The sequence below is a fragment of the Callithrix jacchus genome, chromosome 2 (genome assembly GCF_049354715.1).
Source record: "Callithrix jacchus isolate 240 chromosome 2, calJac240_pri, whole genome shotgun sequence".
NCBI lineage: Eukaryota > Metazoa > Chordata > Mammalia > Primates > Cebidae > Callithrix > Callithrix jacchus.
Genome location: NC_133503.1, coordinates 173438749 through 173454693, shown reverse-complemented (window position 1 = coordinate 173454693; position 15945 = coordinate 173438749). Strand labels below are relative to the sequence as shown.

At 43.0% G+C, this 15945-nt stretch overlaps 1 protein-coding gene across 13 annotated transcripts in view; it reads left to right on the top strand.

Moving 5' to 3' along the window:
- The window catches only part of PDZD2 (PDZ domain containing 2), a 471153-nt gene that overhangs the window by 178686 nt on the left and 276522 nt on the right, over positions 1-15945 (top strand). For 4 of the 13 annotated variants that reach the window (XM_078365634.1, XM_078365637.1, XM_078365639.1 and 1 more), the window contains exon 1: positions 2160-2475. The exons of the other annotated variants lie outside the window; for them this stretch is intronic. The gene's annotated coding sequence lies outside the window, so the exon portion shown is untranslated. Of the gene's footprint in view, positions 1-2159; positions 2476-15945 lie in introns of those variants that run through there. 13 annotated transcript variants of the gene reach the window in all.

The window sequence follows — 15945 nt, the reverse complement described above, 5'->3', positions numbered from 1 at the left end:
AGAGACCTTGGAGAGAGGTGGGTCTGGCTTCTGGAGCCACTTACTGGCTGCATGATGGGGACAGGTGACCTCATCCACAGGCTGTTGCTGCTAATTTCCCTAAAAGGGTTGTTAAGTGGATGACAGATGACTTACCTAATGTACTGAATACAGCACATGGTAGATGTTCAACTGGAGGTAACTTTTAACACCCCACCCAGTCAGCCTCAGGCAGCCTGAACCCAGAGCACAGCCTGTACCTGAGAAACACCCTTTGAATTTGAGGGAGAGGGAAGAGCCTCAAATGCTGCCAGCTCACTTCACAGCGAAGACAAACAATACTCTTTGGTCCAGACACTGGGGTACATTCCAATATTGAGCAAGTGGCATGCATGGGGACCCACCATTTGGAAGGGATGCTGGTGCATGCAGGAACTGGAGCCTGCGCGGGCCAATGGCACCTTTGAGTTCCTGGCGTGTGAGAAGTCTGCAGTCCTACAAGAAGAGCCAGGAGGCTGGGCTGGCAGGAGGGGGCTGGGGGCTCAGGGCGACAGGACAGTTGGTACAGAGGTGTGACATGCTGTGAGGACCAGCGGAATGTCAGCCCTGGTCAGAAGTCACCTTCAGCACAGTACCCGCTGCCTTGAACTTGCGTGTGAAATTAAATTTAGGGTTGTTGCAAGCTTAGGCTCTGGTTACCCATGGCAACCTTGAATTCTCTCTGGATTATAGCAGACTTTAAACAGTGTCAAGAGGCTGCTAGAAGGTGTTACTTGGAGAAATGACTGCAGGTACTGATGTAGGTAGGAGATGGTGGAGAGGAAGAATTGCCAATTATAGCTTGATAATATCATCTCTGGGGCCATTTAGCATAAGGGTCCTGCCTACCCGAATATACCCAAAGGAACCTGATGCTCTATGCAGAACTGGATTTATAGTAGGAGGTCGTCATCACAGTGACTTAGAGATATTAAGGAAAGGTGAAATTATACACAGCTAGCTGTTTAAGAAGCCAGAGAAGCATGTAATACACTTTAGAAAGATTTTCCTTGCAGGTTGAAAGGAAAACAAGTCTCAGCATTTAAAATTCAAGTATGTGGAAAACCCACCATGTGGAACAGCCCATTCCCCAAGGATGAAGTGTGAATGAAGCGTTGCGGACGGTTTGTTCGTGACCCACTTCATTCTTTTCAGACTGCTGTCTCCACATGCTATTTCACTCCAAGACTTGGTTTCTGGAAGGTATCCCAGGGTTCATCCAAGTCCCATTTTCTCACTACCAAGGTGGAAACTAGGGCTTCAGGAGGTGGTTTCCCGGGATCAAGTATCATCTTAGAGAAGAGTGAGGACTAGAATTCATGCCCTCTGACTCAAATTCTAGAACTTTTTCTGTAGAATCACAAATGATAACTAATGAGGCCCGGCACAGTGGTTCATGCCTGTAACCACAGGCACTTTGGGAGGCCCAAGCGGGTGGATCACTTGAGGTCAGGAGTTCGAGACCAGCCTGGCCAACATAGTGAAATACCATCTTTACTAAAAATACAAAATTTAGCTGGGCGTGGTGGCACCCACCTGTAGTTTCAGCTACTCAGGAGGCTAAGGCAGGAGAATCGCTGGAACTGGGAGGTAGGGGTTGCAGTGAACCAAGATTGCACCACTGCACTCCAGCCTGGGTGACAGAGCAAGACTCCATCTCAAAAATAATAATATTTTTGAGTGCGGTGGCTCACACCTGTAATCCCAGCACTTTGGGAGGCCGAGATGGGTGGATCACGAGGTCAAAAGTTCAAGACCAGCCTGGCTGACATGGTGAAACCCCATTTCAAAATTAAAAAAAAAAAATAATAATAACTAATGAAATTAGGATTTTTTTACAGTTTATTGTTTACATAAAAATATAGAAAATCTATTTTTCTACCTGTTCTGAAAATGGATGGTTACATCTAGAACCTTCCATCTCAACAAGAGTTTAGCTTATAGCTGCCTCCTAAGAGTGTAGCGATGGCCATTGGAGTGGACGGTGGGAGCTTGCTTTCCTCAGCTCTCGGGAGTGCCGTCTGACAAGCTGTGAGGATCTGAGGGCCGTCGCCTGCCATCTTGTGGTTGAAATCGAGCACAGTGAGAAAGTGCTGGGAGCCCCAGTCCAGTTTAATATTCACAGGCTGTGCTGTTCGACCGTTTTCGGCCTTCAGAGCTCTCTCTTGAATGGCAGCATCTGAGCTATCCTCTCGTCTCTGTGACTGGTGTTTTTTCCTATGGCCCTGGGAGGTGCCCCATCCGGCTCTCTTCCTCACACACACAGCCGGGGCTCTCAGGCACTGCACTAATGAATGAGGAGCTGATCTGAGAAATCCGCCTGTGCCGAGCTCTTCATGATGGATGACAGAGGGGAGTTCTTCATCCTGAGTTTCTCTAACTCCAGCCTGGAATCAGAAGCCTTTTAAGGAAAGCCTGAGCAGCAAGTCAATTTCCAGCACCACGATAGCCAGTGAGGTGAGTCCTTTTAGAAAACTGGTGAACTTGGCCACACCCTCAGTTGCAGCCAACAGATCGTTGTTGAAAGCGGCATGCACAGCTGCTTTTCAGGATCCACTCATTTTTATGAGGGAAGAGATTCCATAAAAGGAGTGACTTCCCAGCATTTACGGGGAGTTGAGGTTTCAGAGCCAGATCAAGAGATGCTCTTTAATTTTATCCCAGTGACCTGCTCCTCCTCTGGTACCTTGTCACAACCTTTCTGAATGGGGGCAGCTCAGCCCCTGGGTGATTAACTTTAGCCGTGGAAGATGGAAAACCAAAATACCCACGCAAGACACTTGTTCTTGGGCTGGACATGGTGGCTCATTCCTGTAATCCCAGCACTTTGGGAGGCTGAGGCGGGTGGATCACGAGGTCAGGAGATCAAGACCAGCCTGGCCAAGATGGTGAAACCCCGTCTCTAATAAAAATACAAAAATCAGCCGGGTGTGGTGGTGCACACCTGTAATCCCAGCTACTTAGGAGGCTGAGGCAGAGAATTGCTTGAACCCAGGAGGCAGAGGTTGCAGTGAGCAGAGATCACGCCACTGCCCTCCAGCTTGGCCGACAGAGACTCCGTCTCAAACAAAAAAAAAAAGACTCCTGTTTAAACTCTTAGCACTATTTTTGGGAATTGTAATGGCAATTGTAAGCTATACAGAGAAGAAAGATAAAAGCATCTTAGTGTGAGTGTAGTGTTACGAGTCCAACTTCATGCCCTTCTATCTGTGGGCACCTCTGGCCAGTTTCTGCAATCCTGACTTCTACCTTATCATTTGTGTCCAGGTACTAAATAAGTTACGAACATTTTTATTCACTCGTTTTGAGCACCAAATGCCCTCAAATGATTCTCGGGCTTTTTTTTTCCTGCCCCCAAACGCTTTTGAACTTCAAGCTTTGGCACCTGTTTCGATCCTTGGCCCTCTCTTAGTTACTGTAGAAGCAGAGGCAGGTAGCCAACTGCATGCGATGCTTAGGTGAGCCATTGCTAATGACCTTCACTCCCATTCCACCTGGGTTTGCCAAGCACAGAAATGAACACACTTGCGCTCCCATCTTTTGGTGTTGGAGGGCACCAGTATCAAAAAGGCACTTCTTGCTGGAAGGCAACAATATCGGCTTTTTAAGGGCCCAAATATGTAACTCTTTTGTACAAGGTAAAATGAAACAAAGCTTTTAAGCAGTTATATAGATTTCTGCATGGGATTCTTCTTTGAGATGTGATCTTTATCCAAAGATTTTGAGGATATGAGTTTGTTATACTATATTTAAAATGCCCTGAAGTGCTGACTACGAGAGGCTTATTTATTTATTTATTTGTTTGTTTTGAGACAGAGTCTTGCTCTGTCACCCAGGCTGGACAGAGCACAATGGCAATATCTTGGTTCACTGCAACCTCCACTTCTCAGTTTCAAGCGATTCTCCTGCCTCTACCTCCCAAGTAGCTGGGACAATAGGTACACACCATGCCCGGCTAATTTTTTTATCTTTAGTAGGGATGGGGTTTTACCATGTTGGCCAGCCTGGTGTCGAACCCCTGACCTCAAGTGATCTGCCCACCTTGGTAGCTCAAAATGCTGAGGTTATAAGTGTGAGCCACCAGCCTGGACTTACTAGTGGCTTTTTTGATGATTTGGAATAACAATGTTGAATTGTATGGAGAACACACAAAGGTGTGAGTATCCTGGATCCCTTATCTTTGAGTCACAGAAACTTGGATGCCAGGGCTACAGGGATGGTAAAATAGCTGACTCATCCCAAAAGTCCCTAATTCAGGGCTCCTTGTTCACCAAAGAAAAGATGATTCTATCACTTTCAATGTCTCTTTGACTTAAATTTAGCCATTTCCTTTTGGGGAGGAAGGCTGGGCTAGTTCCATGGCTGAAGTGCATGTCTCCTCAGCCCTTAGGCTGGACTGTAAGGTTGGTTAGTTTAAATGGGCCTGGGATTTATTAAGAAACTTTTGACCTTGGGAATCACTTATGTATCTTCACAAACATCCCTGAAAGGAGGCCTGACCCATTATGGGGGCAAGGGAAGTGGATATCAAGCTCTGGCCAGGCATGGTGGCTTATGCCTGTGCTTCCAGCACCTTTGGAGGCTGAGACAGGTAGATCACTTGAGGTCAGGAGTTGGAGACCAGCCTGGCTAACATGGTGAAACCGCATCTCTACTAAAAGTATAAAACTTAGCTGGGTGTGGTGGTGCACGCCTGTAGTCCCAGCTGAGGCAGGAAAATTGCTTGAACCTAGGAGGTGGAAGTTGCAGTGAGCCGAGATTGCACCACTGCACTCCAGTCTGGGTAACAGAATGAGACTCCATCTCAAAAAAATAAGTAAATAAAAATTCAAGCTCTGTTAAGTACAGATCTCTGTTGAATTCCACAGCAAATCTGGGTGTATTTCCCTGACTCAAGGGTTTTATTTAGTCCAGATATCCATTCCTGTGAAGTCCTTATCTGAACCAGCGGAATGGGCAGAAAGAATGTAGATGGAAGTCACCAGAAAATGGCTTATGCTCTAGAATGGTGGTTGCTAAGGTGGGAAACCTGAGAAGATCCATGGGTAAGAGGAAAAATTATATTAGCATCCCAAGATATTTTTTAATCTTTAAAAAAATGAGTTTGACCAATAATTTAAGTATGGACTGACACTGACTTCCTTGCTCAATCTGAGTGTCAGTGAGTCCCATTTTCTGAGTAGTCCATGACACATCCTGAGGGAAGAGGGGAAGGTCCATAAAGGCTCCCTCACTGGTTAATTCACCACTCCTTTTCTTTTTTCCCATCATCCAGGCTGGAGTACAGTGACACCATCAAAGCTTACTGCAGCCTTGAACTCCTGGGTTCAAGCAATCCACCTATCTCAGCCTCTCAAGTAGCTGAGACCACAGGTGTGAACCATGGTGCCTAGGCTGTTTAATCCACTTTGGGCTTATGTCAAGGGACTGGAATTTATGTAGGCTCACTTGATGAAGTGGGTTTATGGATTAAATTATCTTGTTTCAACTGAATTAATCTTTACCAAATGGGCAGAAAAATTAAAGAAATTTCTTATTTTTATTTTTCATATACAGAGATGAGGGTCTCACCATGTTGTCCAGGCTGGTCTCAAATTTTTGGCCTCAAGGGATCCTCCCACCCCAGCCTCCCAAAGTGCTGGGATTACAGGAGTGAGCCACTGCTCCCAGCCTAAAAATAATACAGTGAATGCAGGTATAAGCAAACGATAAGAACGGACTGAGTTAACACTTCTCTTCCCACTACCATGTGCTAATGATGAAGTAAGGCGATGACAATCTGTGTAGACTGACAAGTCAGACAAAACCAAAATTCATCAGGAAACCCTGTGAAATACAAACTTACAACCACTGGCATTAAAGAAAAACCTCATCCTAAGCATAGATCGTGCCTTATGGTAATACTTGATGATATGAGGCCATCCCAATTAGCAAGATATTTAAAATCGAAATATTCAGAACATGAATACGAATAGTTTAAAATGTTTTAGCAGTGTTTAAAATTTTTCAATACTAAATTTAGTTCAGAATTTTAGCAAACTGAATGTTTAAGAGCCTGTTGTGAGGGTTTTTAAAAACATAATTTCTTAAGGCGAAAACCTACATTCCAATAGAAACAGTCTTCCTGGTGTGGTAAAAATAGCTAAAATAATGCATGGAAAACAACATAGCTACCAAATAGAACACACGGTTTTGTCAGCAAATTCTGCTGGAAGAGGCACAGAAATATTGCTGAAACTTCAAAGAAAGAGTGCCATGGGGGAGATTAGCCATACAGCTGGACTTAAGTATTGCTGTTGCACACATGCTCCAATTAAGAGTACTTGCTTGATTCTGGCCAGGCACGGTGGTTCACGCCTGTAATCTAAGTGCTTTGGGAGGCCAAGATGGGTGGATCACTTGAGCCCAAGAGTTCAAGACCAGCCAAGGCAACATGGTTAAATTCCAAAATGAACTCTATTTTTGTAAAAGCTTTTTTAAATAAAAAAAAATTTTGGCCGGGCCAGGTGGCTGATGCCTGTAATCCAAGCACTTTGGGAGGCTGAAGCCAACAGATCACCTGAGGTTGGCACTTTGAGACCAGCCAAAAATACAAAATTAGCCAGGTGTGGTGGTGCAAGCTTGTAATCCCAGCTACTCTGGAGGCCGAGGCCGGAAAATCATTTGAACCCAGGAGGCAGAGGTTGTGGTAAGCTGAGATCACGCCATTGCACTCCAGCCTGGGCAACAGCAACAAGAGCAAAACTCCATCTTAAAAAAAAAAATGTATTTTAAAGAATATTTGCTTGTTTCTTTTTCAATAATGAAATATACCTATTTATTTGTGAGGTCACTAAAGGTAAGAGGTACCAGAAACGATATGTTTTTCAAAATTCAACAATTTTGTTAGTTAAAACAATGCTTTATGGGAAAATTACATCAGGTAACAGTAGCTTTAACTAGAATAAAAAAGAATTCAGGATATCCCAATTGCACTGATTTGAGATTTACAAATTATATGTTGATGAGAAGAGTCAAACTTTGTAAAATATTTAGAGTTTTATTCTGAGCCAAATATGAATGACCAAGACCTAAGACATAATCTCAAAAGGTCCTGAAAACATGTGCCCAAGGTGGTTAGGTTACAGCCTGATTTTATACCTTTTTGTGTGTGTGTGAGATGGAGTCTTGCTCTGTCACCCAGGCTGGAATGCAGTGGTGTAATCTCGGTTCACTGCAGGCTCCACCTCCTGAGTTCAAGCAATTCCCCTGCCTCAGCCTCCTGAGTAGCTGGGATTACAGGCGTGCCACCGCACCTGGCTAATTTTTATATTTCCAGTAGAGATGGAGTTTCACCATGTTGGTCAGACTGGTCTGGAACTCCTGGCCTCGTGATCTGCCCACCTTGGTCTCCCAAAGTGCTGGGGTTACAGGTGTGAGCCACTGCTCCTGGCCCTGATTTTTTACCTTTTAAGGGGACGGAAGTTACAGGCAGGCATCAGTCAATATGGGGAAAGCCTTCCAGGTCAAAGGTGGAATCAAAGATTTTTCTTTCTTTTTTTTTTTTTTGAGATGGAATTTCACTGTTGTTACCCAGACTGGAGTGCAATGGCCCGATCTCTGCTCACCGCAACCCCCGCCTTCTGGGTTCAGGCAATTCTCCTGCCTCAGCCTCCCGAGCAGCTGGGACTACAGGCACGCACCACCATGCCCAGCTAATTTTTGTATTTTTAGTAGAGACGGGGGTTTCACCTTGTTGACCGGGATGGTCTCGATCTCTTGCCCTCGTGATCCACTCACCTCGGCCTCCCAAAGTGCTGGGATTATAGGCGTGAGCCAGCGCGCCCGGCCCAAAGATTTTTCTAATTGACAATTGGTTGAAAGAGTTATTATCTAAAAACCTGGAATCAGGTCTGGTGTCGTGGCTCACACATGTAATCCCAGCATTTTGGGAGGCCGGGGCAGGTGGATCACCCAAGGTCAGGAGTTCAAGACCAGCCTGGCCAACATGGTGAAACCCCATCTCTACTAAAAAAAATCAGCCAGGCGTGGTGGTGGGTGCCTGTAATCCCAGCAGTTTGGGAGGCTGGAAGGCAGAGGTTGCAGTGAGCCAAGATTGTGCCACTGCACTCCAGCCTGGGTGACAGAGCGAGACTCTTAAAAAAAAAGACCTGGAATCAATAGAAAGTGAGTGGTCTGGGTTAAGATAAGGGGTTGTGGAAGCCAAAGTTCTTCCGTAGATGAAACCTCCAGGTAGCAGGCTTCCGAGAGAATAGATGGCAAGGCAATGGCTGGGAGCAGTGGCTCAGGCCTATAATCCCTGCACTTTGGGAGGCTGAAGCGGGTGGGTGGATCACCTGAGGACAGGGGTTTGAAACCAGCCTGGCCTACATGATGAAACCCTGTCTCTACTAAAAATACAAAAAATTAGCTGGGTGTGGTGGCGGGGCACACCTGTAATCCCAGCTACTCAGGAGGCTGAGGCAGGACAATCACTTGAATCCAGGAGGTGGAGGTTGAGGTGAGCCGAGATCCCGCCACTGCACTCCAGCCTAGGCAGCAAAGAAAAAAAAAAAAGAATAGATGACAAACATCTCTTATCAGACTGTAAAAGGTGCTAGACTCTTAGTTAAATCTCTTCTGGATCAGCAGGAGAGAAAGGAAGGGGATTCTTTATAGAATGTAGACTTTCCCCACAAGAGACAGCTTTGCAGGGCTGTTTCGAAATATGTCAAAAAATATATTTTGGAATAAAATGCTTCAATTTCTTTCAGTGCCTGCTGTCTGTCATATGATGCAATGTGAGAGTCAGGTCAGCATCTGGTATCTTGTTGCTACAAAGAGTCTGTTTTGTCTGTCTTGAAATCTCTATTTTAATGTTAACGTTGGTCTGTTGTGCCTGAATTCCAAAGGGAAGTCTTACCCCCTTTTCCCATCATGGCTTCAACCAGTTTCTCAGGTTTACTTTGGAATCCCCTTGGCCAAGAAGCAGGGTCCACTTAGCCAGTTGGAGGGCTTAGAATTTTATTTTTGGTTTACCTATGAATATATGAAATTATCACGTGAACCCGGAAATTTTTTTAAAAAGTTAAATGTGTAAATAAGTTTTTTAAAAATTTTAGGTAAGATTACAAAAATAGTCTAAGAGTATGAAATTGATTCAGCCATTTCATCCTGTTGGCTTATTTCAGGGAATGATGATGAAAGTATCTTACTATATGGCCAGGTGCGGTGGCTCACGTCTGTAATCCCAGCACTTTGGGAGGCCAAGGCGGGTGGATCACCTGAGGTCAGGAGTTCGAGACCAGCCTGGCCAACATGGTGAAACCCCGTCTCTATTAAAAAAAAAAGAAAATATCTTACTATATAGAGGTTTGATGTTTAGTTCTAGACAAAGCATTTATAGAGTAATAGAACTTAAAGATGACTGGGATTTTTATTCTGCAAAAAAGACAAGTGATTCAAATTTGAGGACCTTGAATCACTTATCTCTGAAACCAAGTACAGTAGTTGCCGGTGGCCTCCTTCCTAGAGGCGTTTTTGCAAGGACAGACAGACAACGTGTCTCTCCAAGGAAAAGATGACATTTTAACAATAAATAAGAAAATATCTACTTTTTGAAAAAAAGCCATGCTATGCAAAGGGCATTTTCAAAATGGGTATTAGGAAATGTTTCCATAGTTTTATGACTTTTTTTTTTTTACAAAAATGATTACATTTGCCAACAAAAAGTTTCACATGCATCTTTAAAATCTGGAGAACAAAATTTTATATTTTTAAATCTTCCAAAAGCTATATGTTAAAAACTATTAAAAGTATGGTAGCTTTCGAGTTTGCAAGAAAAACTTGACAAAGTCAATGTACAGTTTCAACCAAATGTTAGCACAGGTGGCGGATAGGGTTGGAAAATGACTATTATGATTGATTAAATGCTGCCACTAACATATTTCTTCCATTTGAATCTATGTATCCTTGTGAGATATCTCAGCTATGGCAGCTGTTAAAAGCAGCATCCGGCTGGGCAAGGTGACTCACGCCTATAATCCCAGCACTTTGGGAGGCTGAGGTGGGTGGATCACTTGATGTCAGGAGTTCAAGACCAGCCTGGCCAAAATGGTGAAACCTTGTCTCTACTAAAAATATGAAAATTAGCTGGCTATTTTGGTTCATGCCTGTAATCCCAGCCACTTGGGAGGCTAAGGTGGGAAGATCACTTGAACCCAGAAGCAGAGACTCCAGTGAGCCAAGCATTCCAGCCTAGGAGACAGAGTGACACCCCATCTCAAAAAGAAAAAAATATATAGCACCCATTTATTATGAACTTACTTCAAGCTATACTTCTGGATTATCACATCTCAAAGTGTTAAAACAAATTTTTGAAAAGCTTGAAGTATATTTAACTACATAACTTTTAAAATATTCAGCACTTCAGGTTAAAATGTGTGTGTGTGTGTGTGTGTGTGTGTGTGTGTGTGTGTGTGTGTGTATTTTGAGACAGAGTCTCTCTGTGTCACCACCTGGTGTGTGCCACCAAGCCTGGCTAATTTTTTGTGTTTTTTTAAAGAGGCGGGGTTTCACCATGTTGTCCAGGCTGGCCTGAACTCCTGGGCTCAAGCAATCCACCTGCCTCAGCCTCCCAAAGTGCTGGGATTACAGGCATGAGCCACCATACCCAGCCTCTCAATTTTCTTTTTTTACTGAGAGGCATTAAAAATCAAAACTTTGAAAGTAGTTGTCTCACAAGTAGAGACTTTAACCCTGTCCTCCTAAGGAAGATGTCTCTTTTGAAGTTTACAGGATTTAGATGTTTCTCCTCCACCCTGTGCTTACTACCAATCTTCTCCAGGGAACTGGTTTTCCTTGGGATCTGTAAACCAGACCTTATTCTAACTCCTCCACCCCAATTTCTCCTCTCTTATTCTCCAGGTCTGACCTGGAGTTCCCAAAGAGAGGAGTCAGTGTGTCCTGGCCAGTTACCCTACCAGGCACAGACACACTGGCTCCTCTTGCTAAGTGCTTGCTCCCTGGACCATTTGCAAGCTCTCTGTGACTCATTCTTCTGTTTATTCATTTTAGAACAACATATTTATAATCCTATCACTTAATTCCTCAGGTACCCCTTCTCTCCTCCCACACTAATTTTTATTTATTTCAATGGCAACATTGAAACAGCATTTTTTTTTTTTTTTTGGACACAGAGTTTCACACTATTGCCCTGGCTGTAGTGCAGTGGCACAAGCTTGGCTCACTGCAATCTCTGCCTCCTGGGTTCAAGCAATTCTCCTGCCTCAGCCTCCCGAGTAGCTGGGACTACAGGCATGCGCCACCATGCCCAGCTAATTTTTTTGTATTTTTAGTAGAGATGGGGGTTTCACCACATCGGTCAGGATGGTCTCGATCTCCTGACCTCATGATCCGCCCACCTCAGCCCCCCAAAGTGCTGGGTTTACAGGCATGAGCCACTGCACCTGGCCCAAAATAGCATTTTAAAGAAAAGAACACCCTAATTCTCCATTAATTTAAATTTTCTATGTTAAGATCTAATTTGTGACCATGTGCCTACAGCTCTATCATGCTAACTCAACAGATTTAATTTTTCTATTTCCTTGTAATCTATGTTTATCTACAATATATGTTTTTCAGACTACCTTTGTTGATTCTTTTCGTTGGAAAAGAATGCTTTTACAATGTGCATGCAATAGAATGGAAGGACAATGAATGAAAAGTTTCCTCAGTTCAGACCTCCATTTTCTTGTCACTACTTCCAGCTACACAACAAGCCTCACTCTGTTCTCGGTATCTTTCCAGGAATTCTCTAACCATCTACAAATACTCTGTGTTATCTTCTTCTTTACACAATGGGTGCACACTATCCACAGTATTCTGAATCTTAACCTTTGTTTTTAGATCTTAAAAACCCATCTTAGCACTTATTTCAAATTAGAACATGTCACTTTGTCTCTTGTTCTTTTTAACAGCTGTGTAGTATCCCACTTGAGTTTCCTCATGTGATTTATTTGATCAGTCACCAACTGGTGGTTGTTTTTTTTTCTGTGTTAAGATTCTAAACTTGGTGTGGTGGCTAATGTCTGTGATCCCAGCACTTTGTGTGGCTGAGGGGGGATGGATCACCTGAAATCAGGTTTTCGAGAACAGCCTGACCAATATGGTAAAACGGTATCTCTACCAAAAATACAAAAATTAGCTGGGAGTGGTGGCACACACCTGTGATCCAGCTACTCAGGAGGCTGAGACAGGAGAATCGCTCAAACCTGGGAGGCTGAGGTTGCAGTGAGCCAAGATTGTGCCACTGCACTCCAGCCTGGGCAACAGAGTGAGACTCTGTCTCAAAAAAAAAAAGGAACTCTGCAATAAATTTTATGTTCGTATGTCTGTGTGTATATGTGTAAGTGTATGTAATGGATAAATTCCTTGAAGTGGGATCTTCAAATAAATCACATTCTAAATTTGTTATTCCTATTGCAAATTGCTTTCCCCAAGAGATTATACTAATTTGTATCCCCACTGACAATATACAGAAGTGCTGTTTTTCTCACAGTGTCACAAACACCACAGGAATTACTTTGAATCATACTACATGCAGAATTCTCTATTATCCTTTTCTTACTCACACGATGGGTGGGTTCAGTCACTTGACAGGTGACAGCCCAATGATGACAATGAAGGAGGATTTGGCAAGGGATTTTATTCCTTGCAATAAGGAGAACACCAGGGATAGCTCCCAAACCACTGCCTCCCCAAGCTGGGGATGGGGTCTGGCATTATAAGCATAAGGTAATGAGGTGTAACCTGATTGGATCTTGCAATGAGGAGATGCTGGGATACATGATATGGCAGGATCTGGCCATGGGCTGATGCCAGAGCTCAATCTGATTGGATTCTGGATCCTGCCATACAGTGTCCATTTCTTAATTCCTTCCCACTCCTTAGCCCAAACACTTAGGTTCTTCCTGTGGGTGCAAGCTTGGTTTATCTAGGCATGCTGAGGTCACATGACTCGAGGGTCCATGGCGAATGAAAAACAGATCTCGATGTAAAAAGATCACATGCGGTGGTTCACACCCGTAGTAATCCCAGCACTTTGGGAAGCCGAGGCAGGTGGATCACAAGGTCAGGAGATTGAGACTATTCTGGCCAACATGGTGAAACCCCGTCTCAACTAAAAATACAAAAATTAGCTGGGTGTGGTGGCGTGCTCCTGTAATCCCAGCTCCTCAGGAAGCTGAGGCAGGAAAATTCCTTGAACCTGGGAGGTGGAGATTGCAGTGAGCCAAGATAATGCCTCTGCACTCCAGCCTGGGTGACAGAGCGGGAGAGACTCCCTTTCAAAAAACAAAACAAAACAAAACAACAACAACAAAAGAGGAACCAGATTGGTCAGGTGTGGCTACACTTTTTCCCTTAACACACTTGAACATGTTCTCCTTGTTAAGTAGTCTTGATAGGTGTAATCCTCAGTGGTAATTGAGGTAAGCATGTTCTTTCTGTCCTTGCCAGTTGTCAGTATTATATTTAACACTGCATTTTTTTTTTTTACTTTTAAAAAATTTTTATTTTTTCATCCTCATCTTCTCTATATGCTGCTTAAAATGCTTGTGACCAGGACTTTTTTTCCTTTTGAACCATCCTTTTAGGACAAATTTCATGGAATGAAGGTATTATGTCAAAGGACATTTTTGTTAAATTGTGTTATACACTTTGTTTTACCAGATTACATTCCTAACAATAATGTATGAATGCCTGTGTGGCAGAAGCATTTCCATGTTAGATATTAAAATTAAAATTTATGTTTTTTTTAATGGAAATATGGCTCATTTTTGTAGTTTTAATTTGCACTTATTCGATCAGGAAGTTTGGCCATTTTGCCCTAGTTTTCTTTTTTTTTTTTCTATTTTATTTTACATGTCATCTAAACGATCTATTCATATCTTTTGACTATTATCTTTTGGGGCCCTCATCTGCAGCACTGGGTACACATTTAGATGTTATAGATCTTAATCTTTTTACCCTGTGTGGTTAAAATTCTCCTTAATCTTTTAAATGTTGTTACTACTGTATGGAAGTTTTAACTGTTTCTATAAGTAAATCTGAGCTTTTTCTTTTATAATTATCTTTTCACTGCTTCAAATCTTAGGATGATATCATTTTCCCAAAGACCTGTAACTCTCTTCTACCAATTTTAGTGATTATATATTTAAATTTATCTTTATAATTTAAATTTTAACTGCCAGGCGCAATGGCTCACACCTGTAATCCAGCACTCTGGGTGGCCGAGGCGGGTGGATCACCTGAGGTTAGGAGTTCAAGACCAGCCTGGCCAACATGGTGACACATTGTCTCTACTGAAAATACAAAAATGAGCCGGGCATGGTGGCAGGCACCTGTAATCTCAGCTACTTGGGAGGCTCAGGCAGGAGAATCGCTAGAACCCAGGAGGCAGAGGCTGCAGTAAGCTGAGACTGCACCACTGCACTTCAGCCTGGAGAGCAAGACTCCATCTCAAAAAAAAAAAAGAAAAAGAAAAAAACCTGCACACAATTAGGTCTAGCACAGTGGCTCAGGCCTGTAATCCCAGCACTTTGGAGGCCAAGATGGGCGGATCACCTGAGGTCGGGAGTTCAAGACCAGCCTGACCAACATGGTGAAACCCCGTCTTTAAAAAAATAAATAAAATTAAATTAAAAATTAAAAAATTAAATAAATTTTAATTTAATGAGCATTTATTTTTATGTTTGCTGGAAATTATAAATCTAATTTTTTTCTAAATTGCTATCTAATTATCTAAACACCATTTATTTTATTTTATTTTTTTTCTTTCTTTATTTTTTTTTGTTTTGTTAAGACAGGGTTTCACCATATTGGTCAGGCCGGTTTTGAACTCTGAACCTCAGGTGATCCACCCACCTCGGCCTCCCAAAGTGCTGGGATTACCACGCCCAGCCTAAATACCATTTATTAATCATTAACTTTCCTCAATTTGTGAAGTTTGATTTATTATGTTTTTTAAAATTATACTTTATGTTCCGGGATACATGTGCAGAATGTGCAGGTTTGTTACATAGGTATACATGTGCCATGGTGGTTTGCTGCACCCATCAACCTGCCGTCTAGGTTTTAAGCCCTGCGTGCATTAGGTTTGTCCTAATGCTGTCTCTCCCCTTGCCTCCTGACCCCCAGTAGGCCCGGTGTGTGATGTTCCCCTCTCCGTGTCCATGTGTTCTCATTGTTCAACTCTCACTTACGAGTGAAAACATGTGGTGTTTGGTTTTCTGTTTCTGTGTTAGTTTGCTGAGAATGATGGTTTCCAGCTTCATTCATGTCCCTGCAAAGGATATGATCTCATTATGGCTGCATAGTATTCAGTGGTGTATATGTGCCACATTTTCTTTATCAGTCTATCATTGATGGACATTTGGGTTGCTTCCAAGTCTTTGCTATTATAAATAGTGCTGCAGTAAACATACGTGTTCATGTGTCTTTATAGTAGAGTGATGTATAATCTTTTGGGACTATACCCAGTAACGGGATGATTTATTATGATTTATATGTGTACATACACACACTTATTTTCATACACTTTTTTTTTTGAGACAGTTCTCACTTTGTCACCCAGGCTGGAGTGCAGTGGCATGATCTCAGCTCATTGCAGCCTCAACCTCTTGGGCTCAAGTAATCTTCCCACTTCAGCCCCCAAGTAGCTAGGAGTACAGGTTTGCACCACCACACCCGGCTAATTTTTTTGTAATTTTCTTTTTTCCCCAAATCAATAGGTTCTTTTATTGCATTATCTATCTATCTATTTATTTTTTCGAGACGGAGTTTCGTGTTGTTACCCAGGCTGGAGTGCAATGGCACGATCTCGGCTCACCGCAACCTCCGCCTTCTGGGTTCAAGCAATTCTGCCTCAGCCTCCCGAGTAGCTGGGAC